At 38.8% G+C, this 25,039-nt stretch overlaps 2 pseudogenes; both read right to left on the bottom strand.

Annotated features, from left to right (window-relative positions):
* Positions 1-9,212: 9,212 nt before the first annotated feature.
* LOC119064047 (leydig cell tumor 10 kDa protein homolog) lies at positions 9,213-9,623 on the bottom strand (annotated as a pseudogene).
* A 2,708-nt stretch (positions 9,624-12,331) lies between these two features.
* Positions 12,332-12,430, bottom strand: LOC119064048 (uncharacterized; annotated as a pseudogene).
* Between the last annotated feature and the right edge of the window lie 12,609 nt (positions 12,431-25,039).

Raw genomic sequence — 25,039 nt, 5'->3', positions numbered from 1 at the left:
ATTGTTCTGTAGTTTAGTTGTAATTTTGATGTGGTTGTGTGAGGAGGCAAGCTCTGTTTACCTATACCTCCATCTTGACCAGAAGTCCACTGGGATGTGCTTGTTTTATCCACACTTTCTGAGCCTTATGCCAAGTAGGGGGCTAGGTTGTATTTCGCTTTTAAGGCCTCTTTTAAAACCAAGCACTGCTCAAGAATCTTTGCTTGACCCGCAAGAATCAGAAGGGGGCTAAGGAATGAAGAATCTAAAAGCACTTTTGAGAAAACAGAGGGGGAAAAGGCAGCAAGATTTATAGGAATTCAGAGACAAAAGCCTCCCTTTAGAAAATACTTGCCCATTTTCTCATGTTTGGTGGGAACAGAAAGATGGCATCATTTGAAAACATTGGTTATGACTAAACAATACATTAAAGATTTGTATAATATTGGCAGTTTTAGAAAAAAAAATGTTCCTTTGAACAGTCTCAGTAAAGTAAAGTTCTCTCTCCCAGAACCACTGTAAAAGTTAGATGGCAGCTTTCTGCCAACTCAAAATTGCCAGAGTGAAGCATCAAGTCATAAATGCCCCCAAGTGACTTCCTGGGCTATCTGGTATGGGTTTTTTCCCTTCTATTTTGCAGAAAGAAAAGACAGTAAAAGTTCCTTCAGAGAGCTGCCAAGGTGCTCCCAGGCCATTGTGCAGAATCATTGTCAGGTTAAATTAGGGAGTACAGACTCCATGAGTGTAAAAAAATCAATACTTGATGGAAGATTGCTCCCCAGAAAATCTGTTTTGATTCTAGTATTAATTCATGACCAAAGGCTTCTGCAAAATGACATGCCATTAGTCAGAAAATAAACACATTCTATACTTGAAATTGGATGAAAATATGTCAGCTGATTGACCCATTCATTCTCCTCACTCTCTAGGCAGAAAGAGTGGGTGTGGTAGCTATGTGAATTAGTGCCCCAAACCTGGTTCATTTTCAAAACAAGATAAAAAAAATATTTTTTAAAGTCCAAAGTGAATTGGGAGTAGTCTCTAGGCCACTGTTGGAAAGCTATTGCAAATGTGTTCTGTCAAGGCAAATACATTTGTCTGGAAGGTCTGACTCTCCTGAGTTTTCTAGCCTCAGAAATGCTACTAAAAACCTTAAAATAAAACAAGAATTTTTCCCCAAAACCAGTGACCTGCAATTAATGTCAATGTAATGTCTTTGTCATATATAAAGTAACCTTGTCCTCATTCTTATCTATTAGATTTCTTCAACTAAAAGCTTTTGCAAGAGGCAAGTTCCAGCCCTTCTTTTGTGCTAATGTCATCAACTTTTGGGGCTTTCCCAACTGGTACAGCTAGATCTGAAGCTGGGATAAATTTCATTCCACAACCCTAATACATGTAAATATCACCTGCTGCATTTCCTTTAAATAAAATTAAATCTAATTCTGACACTATCAATCATCATTAGAAATGTCTCTCCATCTCCAAGGTAATGAAAAGGGCCCAGGGGTTTGACAAAGCAAATGTTCAAGGACACCCTTCTGTTCTTCTGTCCAAACTTGTCAACACCAAGATCAGGCTTGAATGGTCCCTTGATGGCAGGTGGTTTTAACATAGACACAGCAAACCTTGCCAACCTTAGAGTTTCAGTGTCAAAAATCAGGCTTCCTTCTTTTCTCTGCTTTCTGCCATCTTGCCTAAAAGACAAGTAACTCTTTCTCCTCTTTGAATTTCCTCAGTAAGTTCATCAATGCAAAAAACAACACAAAGAAAAGGGTTGTTTTTAAACAACTAAACTTTCCATTCTGTTTAGTAAGACAGCACTTAGTCCTAGTTAACATTTGGGGAAAGAGAGAGGGAAATTAAAGGAAGACAAAACCCACAGACTCATTCTAAAGAACTGCTTCCCCAGGATCTCCACTGAGGTTTTCTGCCCCTGCTGTACCCACCAAGACATAGACCTCTAAGCACAAATTGACATTTTCTGATGTGCTCTGTATCCAACTATGGCTGCTAACAATGTCGAACATGCTGAATGTGTGGAACAGAAGAGGGGTCATGATATCGGTTGTTGGTATGAATTTCACTGGGAAAGGAATTGCCATGGTGGAGCTCCATTGCTGAGCACCTTTTCCTTCAGATACGAAAACAAAGACAGTAGTTGCACAACTCATAACTAGGCAACAGAAAATGTCCCTGTAGGAAAGGACCAGTTTACTCACAAGCCTCATTACCCATGGTGACTTCATTAGAATCCTTACTCAGGAGTAAATTGGGATTGCAGAAGATTGTCTTGAAACCCACATTTAAAAAAGAAATCTTCAAAATTGATGTGGAGGCACTGGTGCTCCAGATGCTCCAAAGAGCTCTTTGTTATCCCAGCTTAACAGCTCGACCTCTGGATTAGAGCTCACATTGGCTACATTTGACATTCAGAAGGAAAACAGGAACTGAGAGAAGAAACAGATACCAGCACCCAATGGAAGGCACACCATCCTGGGGTCCAACATAAGGTATCTAATTCAGAGAGTTCAATTTGCTAAAGCAGCCTGAGCCCCCTTATGTACCAGAATTGTACCAGCATATAATTACAATAGCATGAATCTTCACTCTTTTAAAAAGCGTGGACTATTGTAAAACTAAATAAATAATCCTGGATTGTATGGTTCAGTGGGTTGGAACGTCATCTTGTAATGGAAAGTTACGGGTTCAATTCCCAGTCAGGGTATACACCTAGGTTGAGGATTTCATTCCTGGTCCAGGTGTGTACAAGAGGCCGCCAATTAATGCTTCTTTCTTGCATCAATGTTCCTCTTTCTTTAAAAGCAATGAAAAAAATGTCCTTGCTAGGATTAAAAAAAAACTAAATTGATAAACTAGATGACTAAACAAAGTTATATGAGGTTTTCTCACTACCATTTACAAATGTGAAGAAGAAAATAACATTAAACACCAATACATTATAGTAACAAAATAATCATGTTTATTCTTTTGCATGGTTGCACATATTGGTAGAGCTATTATAAAACTTTTAAAAAAGATTTCTGAACAAATAAAAAGAGAACTTTCAAAATACAGCCCCTTCTAGATGTAAAAGAATAGTTTCAACTGAAATTAAAACCTCAATCTCTAAAATCTTTCCAAAGTAAATAAAAATGGAGAGGTTACCATTATAATTGATCACATGAAAATATTTCCACTTTCACGCAAAGATCTTAAATATTAGGGCTAAGATGCAGAAAGTTCTCTTTTATTTACACATTAGAAAATCACCCTCCCATAGATTAGAAACACGTCCAGCCTCATCACAGTAACCGGAGGGATTGAAACACTGAAATACTGAATAAGAAATCTATAAATTTATATATTTTTTGGCCTGTCATCCACCAGCTTCAGAATTCTAGGGGCTCTACAAAGTACAGGACTTATCTAAAGCAGAAATATTCAGGAAGTTTTTTAGATCATGTCCTCAGAAGTTCCAGTATTCCCTTTTGCAGCCATACCAGCTGGGGCAAAATTAGGTTTAAGGTTCTGAATATGCAAAACACAGAGTTTATTCTCATATTATTATTTATTAATTATTATATTATTTCCCATATGAACTGCTGTAAACCTACTTTTGCCACACCCCTTTTTGGAGAATAGGTGTTTCCACACACATACAATGGAGATGTGGTATTTGTATATGCACTGGAAGTAGACTCTGTGGGGTGTCCAAATGTGATCAATTTTGAAAGGTAAATGATAACCCAAAATTATGACTAGTTCCCCTTTGACTTTGTTAGCTCTAAGGCAACATGATGCCAAAATTCTCAATTGACTATTAAGTTTACTGATGAGCTTAAATTACAGTGCTTGTGCATATTCTTTTTATATATTCAAATAACCTGCACCAAACCAGCCTTGAAACAGATGTTAAAAGAGAATGGAAATATTCAAGATATATCTGGAACTAATTCAAAAGAACATCTCCTTAAACATTCTAGAAAGAAAGAAGTCTTAGTTATTCTTTCCCAACTATATAGTGAGAATATGGAACTATTAGGGTTAGCAAGGGGGAATATATATTTCTCGAGAAAGCCCTTGCCCACTCTTAGGTAAAGCCATACATGTCCTCTGAAAAAGTCATCGATTTATTTGAATCATACTTTCTGGTCTGAATTTTTTCATATTAAGCATTATTTTGTGAGGAGTTGCAGAGATGCAAACTCTAAAGGGTGAGCACAAAGAGAAAAGCACAGAGCCCAGAACTCCTTGAGGAGAACCTACTTACCTGCCCACCTTTCCTTTGTCACAGAAGCCACTAGAGAGCTGTGAAGCAGGGCTACCACACTGGTGCACTAATCAACACACACACACACACACACACACACACACACACACACTCGTGCTCCTCCTTCCAAGACTGAGATACTTTCTCAGCTACAGAAAACATAGTTATGCCACTGGCATTAAAGCTGAATTACAGGCTGTCCCACCCCTGCCACATCACTTCCACCTCTACTTTGGGTCGTAGCCTTCCACCTTTCCTAATTAACTCAGCTTGCAGTATCCTTTCCTATCCTTCCATCTCTGTATCATTTCCCAAGCACACTGATATACACTGTTCCTTGACATTATTTTGGGGAGTCTTTGTTCTAAGTGGAAGCATGAAACACTAGGGAGGTAAAACATCTGGAATCAAAATGAACTATGATCAAGATATGATTGGGAGACCCTGGAGAAATTTACTTATGCCTGCTCAGCCTAACTTTTTGCCCCATTAACTATCTGAGTGTTCTTGATTCCAAAGAATGACTTCAAGCACTGGTTCGTGGTAGATGTTGGGTACATCTTTACCCACCCCCCTGCTCTCTGGACCCTCCTCCATGTGCATGTTCCTTGTATTTCCAACTATACTATGAGCTCCTCAAATAAGGTGAATACTTCTCTTGCAAGGTAGCATGGTATGATTTGAAGTTAAAAACAATGGGTTCAAATTTAAGCTCCCCCATCCAACATTTCCCTTCCTATCAATGAAAATTTGAAGTTATTAGGTCTCTTGAAGTCACAACTCCTTCATCAAGTGGGGTTGTAATAATAATCATCTGATAGGGTTGACATAAGAACCACTGACATTAGTACCTAGCACATTATGGGCACTTGGATAAGTGTTTAATAAATATTAATAAAGAAATCATCCTCTTCCTTATAAATGTTCTTTCATTACATAGGATGTATCTAAATAATGCTTCCACCTAGCCCTCAGCACTAAGAGGGATGGGATTTTCCATTCTAGTTTTGGTAAAAAATTCTTCTCAAATCATGTCTCCTCGGTCACTGAACACTGAAGATTTCTGACTGAGAGGAGGCATTCCAGCTTAATGAGGCATACAGCTGCCCAAACAAAACTGCTGGGGCAAGTCATTGAATAAAGAGTTAATCCCAATTTTTCTCTTTCTCTTCTGCCTAAACTTATCCTCCTAAGAGGATGCAGCAGGAAGTCAACATTAAGAAAAATTTCCCAGAAAGATAATTTATTTATTCACTGTGCTCTGTGTGGAGAGGGCTCTAGAGATGAATTTACAAAATAGAAAAATTGGCTGGATTATTAAATACCATTTTTAATAAACCTGAGTAAGATCTTATCACCAAATGGAATTTTCCTGCAGAAGCCAGGATAATAAAACTTTGAACAAAAATCAGATTTCAGGACTTCCACCAAGATGGAGGCATAGGTGGAGATGCCGTGCTTTCTCACACAACCAAGTTTAGAGATAACTAAATATTAGCAACAGAAAACACAGCCAGAACACAGAAAATTGAACTTTTCAGAAGTCTGATAACAACAAATTCTTCAGCCTGACCGGTAAGAGGGGTGAAACCCCTGGCGGAGCAGGGTTGCACAGGAAAACTTGGTCAGACAGACTCAGGCTCACAGAACTCAGGTGCAGGGTTGCAAGGGGTGGACCTAGTGAGCGACCGCGGGGAACCAGCAAGGGAGCATGGCCAAGATTTGACTGTGGTTGCGCATTCATGCGCAGATAGACCAGTGAGGGAGTGGGCAGTTAGACGGGACCCAGCAGGCCCCAGCAGCAAGGGCGGGCCCCAGCAGCAAGGGCGCTGCCATTTCCCCGCTCTGACCACGCCCCCACATACAGGGTCACAACCCAGCAACCTGGCAGTCCAAGGCTCCGCTACTCATACTTAACAGGCTAGAACAGACCAAAAATGACTCAAGAAGATCTCAAAGCCCCAGAGCCTATAAATCTAAGCGATGAGGAAATAGCAAAACTCTCAGACGCACAGTTTAAAACACTGGTGATCAGGATGCTCACAGATCTGGTTGATTATAGCCACAAGTTAGAGAAACATATGAAGGCGAAACTAATTGAAATGAATGGAATTGCACAGGACACCAATAGCAATGAAAAGGAAACTGGGACTCAAATCAATGGAGTGGACCAGAAGAAAGCAAATAATGGCCAAACAGAAAAGAGTCAAGAAGCAAGAATTTTAAAAAATGAGAGCCTTAGGAACCTCCAGGACATCTTTAAATGCTCCAACATCCGAATGATAAGGGTACCAGAAGGGGGAAAGGAACAGCCACCAGTGGAAAACTTATTTGAACAAATAATAAAAAAGAACTTCCCCAATCTGGCAAAGGCAATAGCCTTCCAGGAAATCCAGAAAGCTCAGAGAGTCCCAAAGAAGTTGGACCCAAGAAGGAACACACCAAGGCACATCATCATTACATTAGCCAAGATTAGAATGAAGGAGAGAATCCTAGAAGCAGCAAGAGATAAGGGGACAGTCACCTACAAAGGAGTGGCTCATCAGACTGTCAGCAGATTTCTCAAAAGAGACCTTACAGGCAAAAAGGGGCTGGAAAGAGGTATTCCAAGTCATGAAATCCAAAGACCTACAACCAAGATTGCTCTATCCAGCAAAGCTTTCATTTAGAATGGAAGGACAGATAAAGTGCTTCTCAGATAAGATCAAATTCAAGGAGTTCATCATCACCAAGCCCTTATTATATGAAATGTTAAAGAGACTTATCTAAGAAAAATAAGATAAAAAAGATGAACAGTGAAAGGATAGCAAACGCACAGTTATTAAGAACCACACCTAAAACAAAAGCAAACTAAAAGGACAGCTAGATCAGGAGTGGAAACATAGAAATGAAGATCTCAAGGAGGGTTAGCAACAGGGGAGTGGGAGGAGGAGAAGGGGGGAGAGGGTACAGAAAATAAGTAGCATAGATGGTAGGTAGAAAATAGATGGGGGGGCAAGAATAGTATGGAAAATATAGAATCTAAAGAACTTGAGACACATGGTCATAAACTAAAGGGGGCTAATGGTGGGGACGGGGCAGTAGGGTGGAGGGGAATGAAGGGGGGAATAGAACAACTGTAATGGCATAATCAATAAAAAATAAAATTAAATAAATAAATAAAACAGAAAAAATCAGATTTCAGTTCTGAAGTTCATTTAGACATTTCTTTAAAAATTTAGTTTATGAGATTTTCTACTTTGTCTAATGAAGGATAATGAACTTTATTTTTTAACTACTTTATTGTTGTTCATTACAGTTGTCTGCATTTTCTCCCCACCACTACCCCCCACCCTAGCCAAACCCACCTTCCTCCCTTGTTTCCTCCTTCCTCCTTGGTTTTGTCCATGTGTCCTTTTAGTAGTACCTAAAAATCCTCCTTCCCTCTGGCTATTGTTAGATTGTTCTTAATTTCAATGTCTTTGATTATATTTTGTTTGCTTTTTTCTTTTGTTGATTATGTTCCAGTTAAAGGTGAAATCATATGGTATTTGTCCCTCACCTCCTGGCTTATTTTACTTATCATAATGCTCTCCAGTTCCATCCATACTGTTGCAAAGGGTAAGCGCTCCTTCTTTCTCTCTGCTGTGTAGTATTACATTGTGTAAATGTACCTTTTTTTTTTTCAAGATTTTTATTTATTTTTAGAGAGGGGGAAGGAAGGGAGAAAGAGTGGGAGAGAAACATCAGTTTCTCTGACGAGAAATACATCAGTGAGATAAATAAACATCAATTGGTCTCCTCTCATACACCCCCAAGTGGGGACCTAGCCTGCAACCCAAGCATGTGCCCTGACTGGGAATCAAACCAGTAACCTTTTGATTTGAAGGCTAGCACTCATTCCACTGGGCCACACCAACCAGGGCATATAGGTGACTTTTAACCACACACACATACATATACAAAAGCAGGGAGAGCAATTTCATACACACAAAAATCATAATCTACATCTCAAAAACCAGCAGTTATGGCAGCAGAGCCAGAATTTGTAGGAGAGACTTTCCATTTTCAAGTTTCCTTGGGCCCAGCCTGTTCACCAAGCAGTGGCCTCTCCTCTCACCTCCAAGAGAGGGAAGGGCAGTCACCAAGCCAGAACTCTTGGTTGACTCCATAGGCATTTCCAGTCTAGCAGATTCAAGTGAAACTTTGGGGAAGGGGGACCCCAGGATGGAACAGTTGAGAATCTTGGTATGGAAACAGAGGCAGCAGATGGCCAGCTGAGAGTGCACACTGGGACTCAGACAGTGGTGGGTTCAAGTACTGACTCTAGAATGTTAACAACATGACCCACCCTGGGATGAAGTGATGTACAGAAAGCACTAGAACAATGCCTGGGCCATAGGCCTAATAGACATTTTGACTTTTTATAGATCAAGTTGACTTCAAGCAGTTCATAAGTACATTCTGGTTGAATTGGTACCATGATAGTGTCAACACCCATTCTACAGATGAAAAAATGGCTCCCTACATCTTCTGGCTTGTGCTGGTCAGATGGGTGAACTGGGCATGTCTGGGGAGAGTGTGCAAGTGAGTAAGGAGGTTGGTGTGAGCCACCTGAGCTTGGAGGGAGGTAAAGACTCTCCACCGGCTCTGAGGATGGACACGCAGAAGCCCAATCACCCTTCCCTGAGCACGTGGCTGGTCTGCAGAAGTTGCTGAGGTTGACCATGTCAGTGTACCTGGCCTACAGTCCCAGCACAGGTCTGTTCACAGTAACATGAGACTGCAGGAGGAATGACAAAGCCAGGTTTATTGCTCCAGGTTAAACAAGTGGATACAGGATTTGAAGCAGAGGAGCACAGAAAGTTGATGAACATGTTCTTAAGGCCATTGCTGAGTTCTCAGCATCCTGAGAAGTTGACCCATGCCACACAGATGTGCTGATCAGCTTCCCACAGGCCAGGCCACCCCTACCCAAAGTTCAAGTGGCAAGCCAAGGCTCTGGCGGGCAAGGCTCCTTCGGTGCACAGTACTGCCCATGGAGATAGTTGCAGAGGTGTGAGCATGGAGGCAGGTGCTGTGTCCTTTTAGGAAGGTGTCTTGTCTTGGTGGTAGAGGAAGAGGCTGCCTACTTCTTCTTGGTGGGGGCCATCAGCAATGCCAGCTTTTTGAGCAGGCTGGTGCTGGCTTTCATCACCACATCATGTTCAATCTTCTTCCGGATCGCAAACCTCTAGGCCCTTCTTGAGCTTTTGCTGCTGCACAATGTGTGCCTTCTTGAGAGCAATAACACAACCTCCCTTCCTCAGGCTGAGTTCCACTCTGAGGCCACAGCCACCACCTTGCTCTCAGATGGCCTCTGAGCCTGGGACTTACGTTGCCCCTGTGCCATGATGGGGCATATGCCAGAAAAGTTTGAACCACTCATTTACTGATAGGCACTTAGATTGCTTCTAGCACTTGGCCATTGTAAATTGTGCTGCTATGAACATTGGGGTGCATAGGTTCTTTTGGATTGGTGTTTCAGGGTTCTTAGGGTATAATCACAGCAGTGGAATTGCTGGGTCAAAAGGCAGATCCATTTTTAGTTTTTTTAGAAAATTCCATACTGATTTCCACAGTGGCTGTACCAGTCTGCATTTCCAGCAACAGTGCAGTAGGGTTCCTTTTCCTCCACATTCTCTCCAGCACTAGTTTGTTGATTTGTTTATGATGATCATTCTGAAAAGTGTAAAGTGGTATCTTGTTGTGGTTTTAACTGGCATCTCTCTGATGGCTAGTGATGCTGAGCATGTTTTCATATGTCTCTGGGCCCTATCTATGTCCTCCTTGGAGAAGTGTCTGTTCAAGTCTTTTGCCCATTTTCCAATTGGGTTTTTTGTCTTCCTGGAGTGGACTCATGTGAGTTCTTTATATATATTTTGGAGACCAAAACCTTGCCTGAGGTATCATTAGCAAACATGTTTTCCCATATTTGGTTCTCTTTTTATTTTAATGCTATTTTCTTTAGCCAAGGAAAAGCTTTTTAATTTGATGAGGTCCCATTTCTTTATTATTACCTTCATGTTCCTTGCTTTAGGGGACATATTGATGAAAATGTTGCTGTGTGGAATGTCTGAGATTTTCCTGCTGATGGGGGGAAGAAGCATAAAATGAAGTAAAAATAGCCTCTTCAACAAATGGTGTTGGGAGATCTGGACAGCTACATGCAAAAAAATGAAACTCGATCACCAACTTATACTATACACAAAAATAAATTCAAGGTGGATAAAAGACTTAAGTATAAGTTGTGACACCATAAAAGTCCTAGAAAAAACATCAACAATGAACTTTATATATGACTTTCTATCAGAGTTTGCAAATGTAGTTCACAGAAGTTAATGACTTTTTTCTCCTCAATTTCATGTAGCAGATAAAACTGAGCTCACTAGAGTTTTCCTACAGCAGAGTCACTGGTCAATATTTTGCTACTTGCTCTGTCAATGCTATCAAAATATTGTTTATAATTTTAAGAATAAGCATGTAATTTTCTTCTCCAACAAGAGCAAATTAGGCACTCACTAAATAATTGACAAAAATACTTAATTCTAGGGATTTCTTGAGGATTTGCTACTATTAAAAAAGAATTTGAAATAAAATTTTCCTTCATTTATTCAACATGTTATTTTTATTTTCATGCCTGATGATGAAAACTGTTAGAGTTTATCTCCCTGCCAATCACAAATTCCAGACTCAAAACTGGTCTCCAAGAGCCTCTATAGGGTGTGCATGTGTGGTTGTTAAGTAGGTGAGACAAAGCCCCTTTTATTTAGGCCTTCACCAACCAAGAACTCCAAAGGGCACTGAGAAATGTTGGTCCTTAGTGTTTTAATTTCAGATAACAAGATGCTGTCATCAAGGACATTTACAGTTGGAACCCTTTCTCCTGTCTTGGCAGATGCCAAGACAGCTGCACCCTCATCCTCAGGCTGTCAGTCTAAGATTTATCTATTCAGTCACTTAAATATCTCAGTCACTGCAAATAACTCATTTGCAGGCATTTTACTTAACACTTAACCACTGAAATGCCCTTGGCAGGCTGAAAATTTATAGGCCAACCTCTTAACCCTTGACTTTAAAAGTTAAAAAGGAAGGAAGAGTACTAAGTCTTCTGTCCCCATTTCAACAGTCACTTTCTGGAATATTCTTGTCTCACTGTTTTCTCCCAAAAGAACAAGTCTAAGAATAATATTTTAAATTATTCAAATAAAAGTATCACTCCCCCTCCCTCTCTTTGTCTCTCTCTCTCTTCCTACCCCCAGTATTTTTCCACATTAACCTAATATCAAGGAAATGGAGAAGATCATAAGCCCACCTCTCTGACACCACCCTCTCCCTACCTGGCTCGTGAACACTGGAGCTTTTCTAAGAGCTGACATTTCTTCAGTGTCCACCATGTGCTGAGTACTGTTCTTGCCCCATTGGTAGCGGGAGTGACAGGTTGTTACAGAATCCTTGAACTCTGCCTCAGTTACAGAGACCCAAAAGTTATTCTAGAGATTAACTTTTTGGATGATAACACAATCAGAATTTGAGCAGAAGACAATGTTCTAACAATATCTAGCTCTTGTGTTGTAAAATCCAGGCAACTTTTAAAAAACATTTTTTAAATGTTTTCCATTAGTTAACACTCAACATCATTTTTATTAGTTTCAGGTGTACATCATACTAGTTAAATAATCACATACTTTACAAAGTGTTGTCCCCACCCCCCATGATGTTTCCAATATCCATCTGGCACCATACATAGTTATTAGAATATTATTAACTATATTTCCTATGTTGTACTTTACATCTCCATGATTATTTTATAACTACCAATTGGTACTTCTCAATCTCTTCACCTTTTACACCCAGTCCTTCAAATCCCTTCCATCTGGCAACCATCAGTCGTCTTTTGTGTCTATGAGTCTATTTTTATTTCATTTGTTTATTTATATTGTTCTTTAGATTGCACATATAAGTGAAATCATATGGTATTTATCATTCTCTGACTGACTTATTTTGATTTAAATGAAGCCCCTGCATCCATCTATGTTGTTGCAAATGGTAAGATTTCATAAAAATATGGAACACTTCACAAATTTGCTTATCATTTTTGCATATGGGTCATGCTAATCTCTGAATCATACAATTCAAATATATTTGCTGCTGAAGCAAGCACCAGGCTACTTTTTATACAGGGTGACATGATCAAATACAAACATTATAGCAACTGAGATAATTAAAAAGTAGTTTAACATTTTCTTGAATTTCTTGAGGAACATTAATAATAGCACTTGTTTAACTCTTGTTCTTTTTACCTCTCATTTTCACACATCTTTTGGCCCTTCAGAAATGCTCACTCTTTAAATCTCTTTCTTTCAACTCCATTTCCCAGATCTTCTTGGCACCTGCCCCCTTGTCTTTCTTGGCTTTATTCATGTCCTCTTATCCTTTCACCACTAGTCCAATCTCCAACCCACCATAAAAGCCTGGGAACTTGGCTGACAAAAATGCCAGAGTATAAATATGAAGTTTATGTTCTACTGAGGGACTACAGATGATAAATAAATAAGCAGTAAACCAAAATTATCAGATACAGTGTGATTTTTGATGGACATAGTGCCAGAAAAAAATAGAAAATGGTAAACTAAAAATGAATGCTGGTAGAGGAGGAGGATGAGAATCATGTGGATTAGAGTCAGGAAAGACATTTCTGAGGAAGTGATGTTAAAGTTGACATCTAAATGACAAGAGAAAGCTAGTCTTAAAACACCTGAGAGGAAAGTTTTCTAAGAAGGGGGAACAACTACAACAACTACACTAAAGTGTAAATAAGTTTAGTGTAATTGTGCTTATGTAGTAGAGGAAAAAAGAGATGCCTGGAACTGACTTGTAGAACTGCCTCTTTTTACTTCCTCATATCAACGCCCTGAAGTCTGAACACAACAAAGGAGGGGCTTCAGTAGACCTTCTTACTCTTTATCAAAGTTCTCTGTCCCACCCTGTGGGAGGAATATACTATCCCATGCCATTGAACTGAGGTGTGGTCATGTGACTTGCTTGGACCAATTATGTGTGATGTGCATCAATTCCAAGCAAAAGCTTTTATAGCCAAATTCACTTCATCATGTCCTTTCTCTTTCCCCTCTGCCAGGTCATCAGAAGTGTTCCAGAAAACAGCTGTTCTGTTAGTCCTGGAATGAAGAACCAATGATGTGTAACAAAGTTTTAGCCAAAGCGCTGTGGAAGTAATAACTGTTGTTTTAACCACTGTGTTTAGGGGTTATTTGTTATTGCAGCATGACTTTTCTCAGCTTAAGTGATACAAAGTCCTTATGCAATAACCTAAAATGACTCTACTTCTAAATAAAAGTAGTTATTCAACTGGCCTCTCAGAACTCCCCACACCCACCCACCACAACAATCTGGGAGTTCCTAGAAAATATCACATATGGTCCATCAAATAATCTATCATGAGTTAGTTTCCTCTTTCTTCTGCGCTCTCTCTCTCTTTTTCGTTTAGTCTTCTATTGTTCTGAGAGTATTCCTTTGTCTGAAGGGTATTATCTGCCCTGGGCACCACAGCAACTTTCCACTTTCATCATTATTTCCTACAAGATCATGTGTATCACCTATTGTTTAGGATTTTGAGACACAGGAAAGGAGAATAACTCTCTTTTTTGTGTATTAAATTGAATGAGAATAGTGCTATTGTGCCTTTCAGAAGTTGAAAGACAGTTGAACTGGTTATTTTGGTTGTTACTTGTAATTTTCTACCCTTTTTGCCCCTCCATGGGAATGAGCCAGAAGGCAGTGCCAAGAGCTAGAAGCAGGAGGCCCTTCACAGAATTGATGTTCCATTACAAATTAACATTTGGTTTTATAACTAAAAAAGCTTTGCCTAATGCAAGGCTACAAAGGTTTTCACCTATGTTTTCTTCTAGAAGTTTTGTTGTTTTAATCTATAAAGGACACATGGACAAAACTAAAGTGGGAGTAGGACCAAGGGTGGGAAGTGTGGATGACTAGGGTTGGGGGGAATGGGTGTAGGAAAATGGAGACAATTGTACTTGAACAACAATAAAAAAAGTAAAAAAAAAATTACATTTAGGTCTATGATCCATTTTATGTTAATCTTTTATCTTGTTTCTCTCTTGTTTTTATTAAACTATAGTTGCCATATTTTATTAAAGTATGGTTGACATACAATATTATGTTAGTTTCAGGTGTACAACATATCAATTTGACATTTATATACCTTAGAAAGTGATCATCATATTAAGCCTACGAATCATCTGTCACTGTACAGTTATGATATTAGTGACTGAATTTTCAATGCTGTACAGTACACCCCTGTCACTTATTTATTTTATAACTAGTAAATTTGTACCTTTCAATCCCCTTCATCTTTTTTGCCCTTCCCTCTACCCACTCCCCTCAGGTAACTATTGTTTTGTTCTTTGTCTCTATGAGTCTGTTTCTGTTTTGTATTATTTGTTTGCTTGTTTTATTCTTTAAGACTCCGCATGAGAGTGAGATCATATGGTATTTGTCTTTCTCTGTCTGGCTTATTTCACGTAGCAAAATACCTTCAAGTTCCATCCATGCTGTTGCAAATAGCAAGATTTTAATTTATTTTTTCTTCCTAATATTTCATTGTATGTATATATACACACACAAATATAAATATATTTATTTATTTATTTATACCACATCTTCTTTATCCATTCATATATCAATAGACTTCTAGGTTGTTTCCATATCTTGGCTATTGTAAATAATGCTGCACATTTAAAATTAATTTTTGAATATAATTTGAGGAATATAATTAGGTTAGTGTTTTCTTTTTAAGGTTTTCATATATGGATATCCAGTTGTTCCATAACCATTTGTTGAAAAGCTATTGCTTGGCTTTCTGTGTGACAGTGTCCAAATGCTGCCTTTAAAATGGCAGTGTAGGGAAATGGTATGCTTGTTCATTCCCATGAGAATGATAACAAAATTATAGAATAATCAACCTGGAGAACCATCAGAAGTTTAACTGAAGAGAAGTTGTATAACTAAGGGTATAAATGAGAAGCCACATTGAGACTGGTAGGAGGGGTGGAGACCCAGAATGGGTTGGCTCTATATCCACCTGTGGGGAATGAGAATCAAGAGAGATATCTTGGCTACAGAGATCCCTCTGAAGAACAAGGGCTCCCTGACTCACACTGGGTTTTCCAGCCCAGAGAACCAATGATGAGAAGAGGTATCCCACAATATCCAGCCATGAAAATCAACAAGGATTCTGTACATTTCCTATCTCTTTGTTGAAGTTTTCAGTAAGTTCATCTATTTGTCAAGTTCTTTGAACATCCTTTTAACTGGTGTTTTGAACTCTGCATCTGCTAGATTGCTTGTCTCCATTTTGTTTTGTTCTTTTTTTTTTAGTTTTGTCCTGTTCTTTTTATTTGGGATGTATTTATTTGACTGTCATTTTAGCTGCCACCCTGTGTTTGTTTCTATGTATTAGGCAGAGCTGCTATGTCTCCCAGTCTTGGTAGAATAGCCTTATGTAGTAAGTGTCCTGTGGGACACAGTTACACAGCCTCCCTGGTCATTCAAGTGGGGTGCTTTGGGCTGTGCAGGCTGTGTGCTTTATCCTGTTAAGCCTTGATTGCTGTTGGTACATCAACGGCAGGGATTGAACTGTAGGCCAATTAGCTTGAGGACTGTCCATGACTATGGTGGAGGAGCTGCCATGCAGGGACTGACTTCACACAGTAGAAGTTGCTCAGTGGGACTCTGGTGACTGCCAAGTCTGCCCCTTGAGTGTATTGCTGGTGGAGGTGGTTATGTGGTGTTCTGTCAAGGTCTGAAGCTGTCTCTTGAGTGCACAGGCTCTGGGGAGTTTCAAGCAGTGCAGGCCAAATCAGCTGTTGCTTGTGTCCTGCCAGGGCCCACCTGGCATGAACTGCAAAACGACCTGTAGATGACTGACAATTGTGCTGGATTTGGAGGCACCCAGGTGAGGCTGAGCTTCCAATCATGGCTGTCTGCTGCTTGTACCAGGCTTGGAGCTTCTTAGAGAGAGGTATGGGGCATGCCTTGGCCAGATGCTGCTTGTTTGGGGCTTGTAGACCTTTGAGAGATTTTAGGAAAGTCTGAAGCATGAGTCAAAATGGGCCATTTGTATGGTAAAGCTACTGGAAAGGGCTTAGGTGGCTCCCAAAATTGGCTGGGAGGAGTCTCAGAGAATTACCAGGGAGGAGCACATGATGTTAGCCAGGGTGATGGACACTAAGATATTGTACCCTTATGGGCCTATAGGGGGAAGGCTGAGCAAAGGAACGGTGGCTTCTACAAGTGATTTTATCTGAGAGAAAGCTGACCATCCAGCCCTTGCCCTGGAGCCAGATGATTCAGTTCCTTTGTTATGTTCTTGGTGCCTTTCAAACTGCTGCTCCAATGTTAGAACTCAGAGTGAGTGAGTCCAAAAGTCCATGGGTAGGCCCTTTGAGAAGATTTCCTGGGACTCCAGAAGCTCTCTGTTTCACTCAGTCACAATCTCCACTGGTTTTCACAGCCAGAGATTATGGGGACTTCCCTTCTGTCACTGGGCTGGAAAACATGGTCTGGGGCTAGGATTTCTCAATCCTCAGTGGTGAGGGGGAATCCCTCCACAACTGAGATATTTCTCCTCATTTGTTACCTCACACAGTAGTGGGACCTGCCTATTCTTTTTCTCTGTTCCTCCTCCCAGTCTCAAAGTGGCTTCTTCTGTATATCCTTAGTTATTGAACTTGACGTGGTTCTCAATGCTGTTGTGTAGTTTAGGTGTAATCATGATGTTGTCATGGGCAGATGTGAGTACCACATTTACCTACTCTGCCATCTTGACCAAAGCCACAAAAATAATCTTGAAAGCAGCAAAAGAAAAGCAGTTAGTTACTTACAAGTTTGCTCCCATAAGACTGTCAGTTGATTTCTCAACAGAAACTTTGCAGCCAGAAGGGATTGGCACAAACTATTCAAAGTAATGGAAAACAAGGACCTATAACCAAGACCACTCACCTAGCAATGCTTTAATTTAAAATTTATATAGAGATAAAGAGCTTCCCAGACATGAAAAAGCTAAAAGAGTTCATCACCACCATACCATCATTGTAAGTGTTAAAGAAACTTCTTTAAGAAGAAAGAGACTTGTTGGTGTGGCTCAGTTGATTGGAGTGTCATCCTGTAACCAAAAGATTGCTGATTTGATTCCAAGTCAGGGCACATGACTGGATTATGGGTTCAGTCCCCAGTCTACGTGTGGGAGCATGTGATCCCCCTGTCCAGATGTGTCCAATTCCTGGTCTGGGCACTGATCCCCAGGCCAGGCATATATTGGAGGCAATCAATTGATGTCTCTCTCTCTCCCTTCCTCACTCTCTAAAAGCAATGAAAAAAATGTCCCCATTTGAGAAGAAGAAGAAAGTGAAAATATATATAAATAATAAAGTGTTAATCACCACCTACCTATCAATAATTTTTTAAACTGTAAGTAGATTGAATGGTGAACACACAATGCAATATACACATGATGTATTGTGGTACTCTGCTCCTAAAACCTGTGCAACTTTATTAACAAATGTCATCCCAATAAATTCAATAAAAACTTACTCAAGAAAAGAAAAAAATACATGTAAAGGGATTAAACTTCCCATCAAAAGGCACGGGGTATCTGAATGGATACATTATGAAAAATATGAAAACTAAGAAAACAAGACCAATACATATTCTCTCTACAAGAGACCCTGTTCAGATTTAAAAACACACAGAGACTCAAAGAAAAGGAATGCAAAAGAATATTTCATGCAAATTATAATAAAAATAGAATAGCAATACTTATATCTGACAAAATAGATTTTAAAACAATCTTTAATGAGACAAAGAATAACATCTCATAATGATCAAGAGATTAATCTAACAAGAGGATATATCCCTCGGAAACATTACACACCTAATATAAGAGAACCTAAATATATAAAGCAAATCTTGATGGACTTAAAAGGAGAGAACAACAATACCACAGTCATAGTAGGGAACTTTAACACCTCATTGTCATCAAGGGATAGATATTCTAGACAGAAAATCAACAAGGAAACAGCAGCCTTAAATGACATATTAGACCAGATTAATTTAATTGATAGTTTTAAAGCATTTCACCCTAAAGAAGCAGAATATACACTCTTTTAAACTGCACATGGTACCAGCATTATTTACAATAGCCAAGATATGGAAGCACCTAAGTCACCATTAATGGAAGATTAGCTAAAGAAGTGATACATATACACATACATACATGCATACATACATACATACAAGGGAATGTAGATTGGCCACAAAAATGAAATCTTACCATTTGCAACAACATGTATGGATCTAGAGAAAGACAAATATCATAAGATTTCACTTATATATGGAATCTAAAGAACGGACAAACTAAACAGAACAAACAAAACAGAAACAGACTAAAAATTGCAGAGAACAAATGGATTGTTGCCAGAGGAAAGAGGTATTGTGGGGCTGGGTTAAACTGTAAAACGTATAAAATGGTAGTTACACAAAATAGTTACAGCACAGGGAATATAGTCAATAACATTGTAATAAGTAAATATGGTGCCAGGTGGGTATTTGAAATATTGGTGTTATCACTTTGTAAATTATATGATTGTTGGTTCTAGCCAAGATGGAGGCATAGGTAGAAACCATTCACTTCCTTGCACAACCAAAAGGAGGATAGCGACCAATCTAAAATCAATAAACAACCAGAAGTGCCAGAAAATCAAAGTGCATGGAACTCTGACAACCAAGGAATTAAAGAAGCAGTTAACCAGACCAATCTGACCAGTGCACTGAGACAAAGAAATATAGCCCAAATAAAAGAAGAGAGCAAAACTCTAGAAAGAGAGCTAAGCAATGTGGAGATAGCCAACCTATCTGATAGAGATTTCAAAACCCTAGTAATCAAATTGCTCAGAGAACTAAATGAGCTTGGTTGCAAAATGAAAGAGCAAATGAAAGATGTCCAAAGTGAAACAAAGCAAAATATGCAGGGAACCAACAGTGATAGGAAGGAAACCAGGATTCAAATCAATGATTTGGAACAAAAGGAAGAAATAATCATACAACTGGATTAGAATGAAAAAAAAAACCCCAAGAATTCAAAAAAATGAGGACAGGCTTAGGAACCTCTGGGACAACTTTAAACATTCCAATATCCATATTATAGGGGTGCCAGAAGGAGAAGAACAACAGCAAGAAATCGAAAACTTATTTGAACAAATAATGAAGGAGAACTTCCCCAATCTGGTGAACGAAATAAACTTCCAGGAAGCCCAGGAAGCCCAGAGAGTCCCAAAGAAGTTGGACCCAAAGAAGAACACACCAAGGCACATCATCATTAAGTTACCCAAGATTAAAGATAAAGAGAGAATCTTAAAAGCAGCAAGAGGAAAGGAGACAGTTACCTACAAAGGAGTGCCCATAAAACTTACCAGCTGATTTCTCAAAAGAAACCTTGCAGGCAAAAAGGGGCTGGAAAGAAGTATTTGAAGTCATGAAAGGCAAGGACCTACATCCAAGATTACTCTATCCAGCAAAGCTATCTTTTAGAATGCAAGATAAAGTGCTTCCCAGATAAGGTCAAGTTAAAGGAGTTCGTCATCACCAAGCCCTTATTATATGAAATGTTAAAGGGAGCTATCTAAGAAATTGAAGAAGATCCAAAACTGTGAACAGTAAAATCACAACAAACTCACAACTATCAACAAATGAGCCTAAAAAACAAAAAAGGAAGACAGACAAAGAAAACAAAAACTAAGGAAACAACTAGAACAGGAACAGAATCAGAGAAGTGGATATCACATGGAGGGTTTTCAGTGGGGATGGGGAGGGGAGGAATGGGGGGGGAGGTACAGGGAATAAGAAGCCTAATTGGTAGGCATAAAATAGATGAGGAGAGATAAAAATGGTATAGGAAACAGAGACTTCAAAGAACTTATAAGTACAACCCATGGACTTGAACTAAAGAAGGGGAATGCTGGAGGGTTGGGGAGTGTAGGGTGGAGGGTGGATGAAGGGGAAAAATTGGGAAAACTGTAATAGCATAATCAATAAAATACACTTTAAATAATAAAAAAGTAGATGAAAAAAGAAGCAAATGGTTAAAAAATAAAATGGCAATACACAGGTATCCGTCAATAATCACCTTAAATATGAATGGCTTAAATGCTCCAATCGAAAGGTATATGGTAGCTGAATGGGTAAGAAACCAAGATATATATATATATATATATATATATATATATATATATATATATATATAAATAATGTTGTCTCCAAGAGACACACCACACATCAAAAGATACACACAGACTAAAAGTTAAAGGATAGAAAAAGATATTTTATACAAATGGAAAGGAAATAAAGCTAGAGTAGCCATACACATATTCGAATAAATAGACTTTAAAACCAAGGCTACAGAAATAGACAAAGAAGAACACTACATAAAGGAAACAATCAAACAAGAAGACATAACCCTAGTAAACATATATGCACCCAACACAGGAGAACCTAGTCATGTAAAAAAAAATCTTGATAGACATAAAGGGAGAGATGAACAGAAATACAGTCATAGTAGAGAATTTAACTCCTCATTTAAAACTTCAATGGGTAGATCTTCCAGACAGAAAATCAACAAGGAGAAATTGGCCTTAAACATAACACTAGATCAAACGTATTTTTTCTTATTTTTTTTAGTTATTTCTCAAGTACAGTTTTTGTCTATTTCTCCCATCCCGGCCTCCCCCGCCCCGTGCTCCCCACCTCCATCCCATTTCCACCATCCTTACTTCTCATCCCTGTGTTCTTCCTATTGGTTCCTCCAAATCCCTCCCCCTTTTCCCCTTAAAATTACCTTCCCTCTCCCCTCTGGTCACTGTCCCCTTGTTCTCTATTTCAGTGACTTTCTTTTTATTCTGCTTGCTTGTTTGTTTTGTTGTTTAGCTTCCTGTTAAAGGTGAGATCATATGGTATTTGTCTTTCAACACCTGGCCTATTTCACTCAGCATAATGTTTTCCAGTTCCATCCATGTTGTTGCAAAGGGTAGGAGCTCCTTCTTTCTCTCTGCTGCATAGAATTCCATTGTGTATAGGTACCACAATTTTGTGATCCATTCATTTACTGACTGGCACCTAGGTTGCTTTCAGCTCTTCATTATTGTAAATTGTGCTGCTATGAACATTGTGGTGCATAGGTTCTTTGAAATTGATGTTTTAGGATTCCTGGGATATAATCCTAGCAGTGGAATTGCTGGGTCAAAAGACAGGTCGATTTTTATTTTTCTGAAAAAATTCCATACTGTTTTCTATAATGGTTGTACCAGTCTGCATTCCTACCAACAGTGAACTAAGGACCCCTTTTCCCCACACCCTCTCCAATATTTGTTGTTTGTTGCTTTGTTTATGATAGCCATCCTGACCTGTGTAAAGTGGTATCTCATTGTGGTTTTAATTTGCATCTCTCTGATAGCTAATGATATTGAGCATCTCTTCATGTGTCTCTGGATCTTCTCTATGTCCTCCTGGGGAAGTGTCTGTTCAAGTCCTTTTCCCATTTTTTAATTGGGTTGGGTGTCTTCTTAGAGTGGAGTCGTGTAAATTCTTTGTATATTTTGGAGATTAAACCTTTGTCTGAGGTATCATTGGCAAATATGTTTTCCCATATACTTGGTTCTCTTTTTAATTTAATAAAGTTTTCTTTAGCCATGCAGAAGCTTTTTTATTTTCATGAGATCAAATTTGTTTATTCTTTCCTTTATATTCCTTGCTCTAGGGGACATATCAGTAAAAATATTGCTGCGGAAAATATCTGAGATTTTCCTGCCAATGTTCCCCTCTAGGACTTTAATGGTGTCACAGCCTATATTTAAGTCTTTTATCCACCTTGAATTTATTTTGGTGTATGGCGTAAGTCGGTGCTCCAGTTTCAATTTTTTTTACACATAGCTGTGCATTTCTCCCAACACCATTTGTTGAAGAGGCAATCTTTACTCCATTTTATGTTACTGCCCCCTTGTCAAATATTAATTGACTGTAGAGAGTTGGGTTGATTTCTGGCCTCTCCATTCTAATCCATTGTTCTATGTTCCTGTCTTTATGCCAGTACCAGGCTGTTTTGATTACAGTGGCCTTGTAATACAGTTTGATATCAGCTATTGTGATCCCTCCTACTTTGCTCTTCTTTCCCAAAAGTGCAGCTGCTATTCAGGGTCGTTTATGACTCCATATAAATTTTTGAAGTGTTTGTTCTATGTCTGTGAAATATGCCATTGGTACTTTAATAGGTATTGCATTGAATCTGTAAGTTGCTTTGGGTAGTATGGGAATTTTGGTGATGTTAATTCTTCCAATCCATGAACAAGGTATATGTTTCCATTTGTTTGTGTCTTCCTTGATTTCTTTCTTCAGGGCTGTGTAGTTTTCTGCATACAGGTTTTTTACCTCCTTAGTTAAGTTTATTCCCAGATATTTTATTTTTGTTTTTGCTATATCAAATGGGATTTTTTCCTTCATTTCTGCTTCTGCTGATTAATTGTTGGCATACAAAAATGCCTTTGATTTCTGGATGTTGACATTGTAACCCACTGTTTTGCCAAATTCATTAATTAGTTAGAGCAGTTTTTGGGTAGAGTCTATAGGATTTTCCATGTACACTATCATGTCATCTGCAAACAGTGACAGTTTTGCTTTCTCCTTTCTGATTTGGATGCTTTTTATTTCCTCTTCTTGCCTGACCGCTGTGGCTAAAACTTCCAATACTATATTGAATAGAAGTGGTGAAAGTGCACATCCTTGCCTTGTTCCTGATCTTAGTGGAAAAACTTTTAGTTTTTTCCCATTGAATATGATATTGGTTGTAGTTCTCTCATATGTGGCTTTAATTATATTGAGGAATGCTCTCTCTATTCCCTCTTTGCTGAGTGTTTTTATCATACATGGGTGTTGTACCTTATCAGAAGCTTTTTCCAAGTCTATTGATATGATCGTGTGGTTTTTGCCTTTGCTTTTGTTTATGTGATGTATTACATTTACTGATTTGCGAATGTTGAACCATCCTTGCATCTCTTGGGGTGAATCCTGCTTGGTCATGGTGTATGGTCTTTTTGATATATTGTTGGATGCGATTTGCCAATATTTTGTTGAGGATTTTAGCATCTGTGTTCATCAGCAGTATAGGCCTGAAGTTTTCTTTCTTTGTTGTGTCTCTATCTGGTTTTGGAATTAGGATAATGCTGGCTTCATAAAAAGAATTTGGGAGTTTTCCATCCTTCTGGATTTCTTGGTATAGTCTGTGGAGAATAGCGGTTAGCTCTTCCTTAAATACTTTGTAGAATTCTCCTGTGAACCCATCTGGTCCAGGGCTTTTGTGTGATGGGAGTTTTTTGATTACTGCTTCAATTTCTTTTGCTGTTATTGGTCTGTTCAGGTTTTCTGCTTCTTTTTCATTGAGTTTTGAAAGATTGTATTTTTCTAGAAATGTGTCCATTTCCCCCAGGTTTTCAAATTTCTTGGCATACAGTTCTTCATAGTAATTTCTTACTATCACTTCTATTTCTGTGGTATCAGTTATAATCTCTCCTCTTTCATTTCTGATTGTGTTTATTTGTGTCCTCTCTCTTCTTTTCTTGATGAGCCTACTTAAAGACTTGTCTATTTTGTTTATCTTCTCAAAGAACCAACTCCTGGATTCATTGATCCTTAGGATTGTGCTTTTAGTCTCTATGTCATTTAATTCTGCTCTGATCTTGGTTATTTCCTTCCTTCTGCTTGCTCTGGGCTGTCTTTGTTGTTGTTCCTCGAGTTCTTGCAGGCGTAGGGTTAGGTTGTTTGTTTGAAATGTTTCTATCTTCTTTAGGTAGGCCTATATTGCTATAAACTTCCCTCCCAGGACTGCCTTCACTGTGTCCCATAAATTTTGGGTTGTTGTGAGATCATTTTCATTTGTTTCCAGAAATGTTTTTGATTTCTTCCCTAATTTCATCCTTGACCCATTCATTGTTTAATAGCATACCATTCAGTATCCATGATTTTGGGTGCTTTGGGATTTTTCCTTTGGGGTTGGTTTCCAATTTCAGTCCCTTGTGGTCAGAGAAGATGCTTGGTATTATTTCAATTTTCTTGAATTTGTTGAGGTTCATTTTGTGTCCTATCATGTGGTCTATTTTTGAAAATGTTCCATGTGCATTTGAAAAGAATGTGCATTTTGCTTCTTTGGGATGAAGGCCTCTATATGTATCAGTTAAGTCCATTTCCTCTAGGGTGTCGTTTAATGCCACAATATCTTTGTTGATATTTTGTTTGGAAGATATGTCCATTTTTGATAGTAGAGTGTTAAAATCCCCTACTATAATTTTGTTGCTGTCAATATCTTTCTTGAAGTCCTCTAAGATTTTCTTGATATATTTGGGTGCCCCTATGTTTGGTGCATATATGTTTATGATGTTAATGTCTTCTTGGTGGATTCTTCCCTTGAGTATAATGAAGTGACCTTCTGGGTCTCTCTTTATGGCCCCTTTTTTGAAGTCTATTTTGTCTGATATGAGAATTGCTACCCCAGCTTTTTTCTCTTGTCTGTTTGCTTGGGAAACTTGTTTCCAGTCTTTCACTTTTAGTCTGTGGTGGTCTTTTGTCCTGAGGTGGATCTCTTGTAGGCAGCATATGTGTGGATCATGCTTTCTTATCCATTGAGCTATT

This window comes from Artibeus jamaicensis, unplaced genomic scaffold (genome assembly GCF_021234435.1).
Source record: "Artibeus jamaicensis isolate MK-2021 breed Jamaican fruit bat unplaced genomic scaffold, CSHL_Jam_final contig_311, whole genome shotgun sequence".
Taxonomy (NCBI): domain Eukaryota; kingdom Metazoa; phylum Chordata; class Mammalia; order Chiroptera; family Phyllostomidae; genus Artibeus; species Artibeus jamaicensis.
The sequence above is the reverse complement of the archived record's forward strand: the minus strand, read 5'-3'. Positions and strand labels throughout refer to the sequence as shown.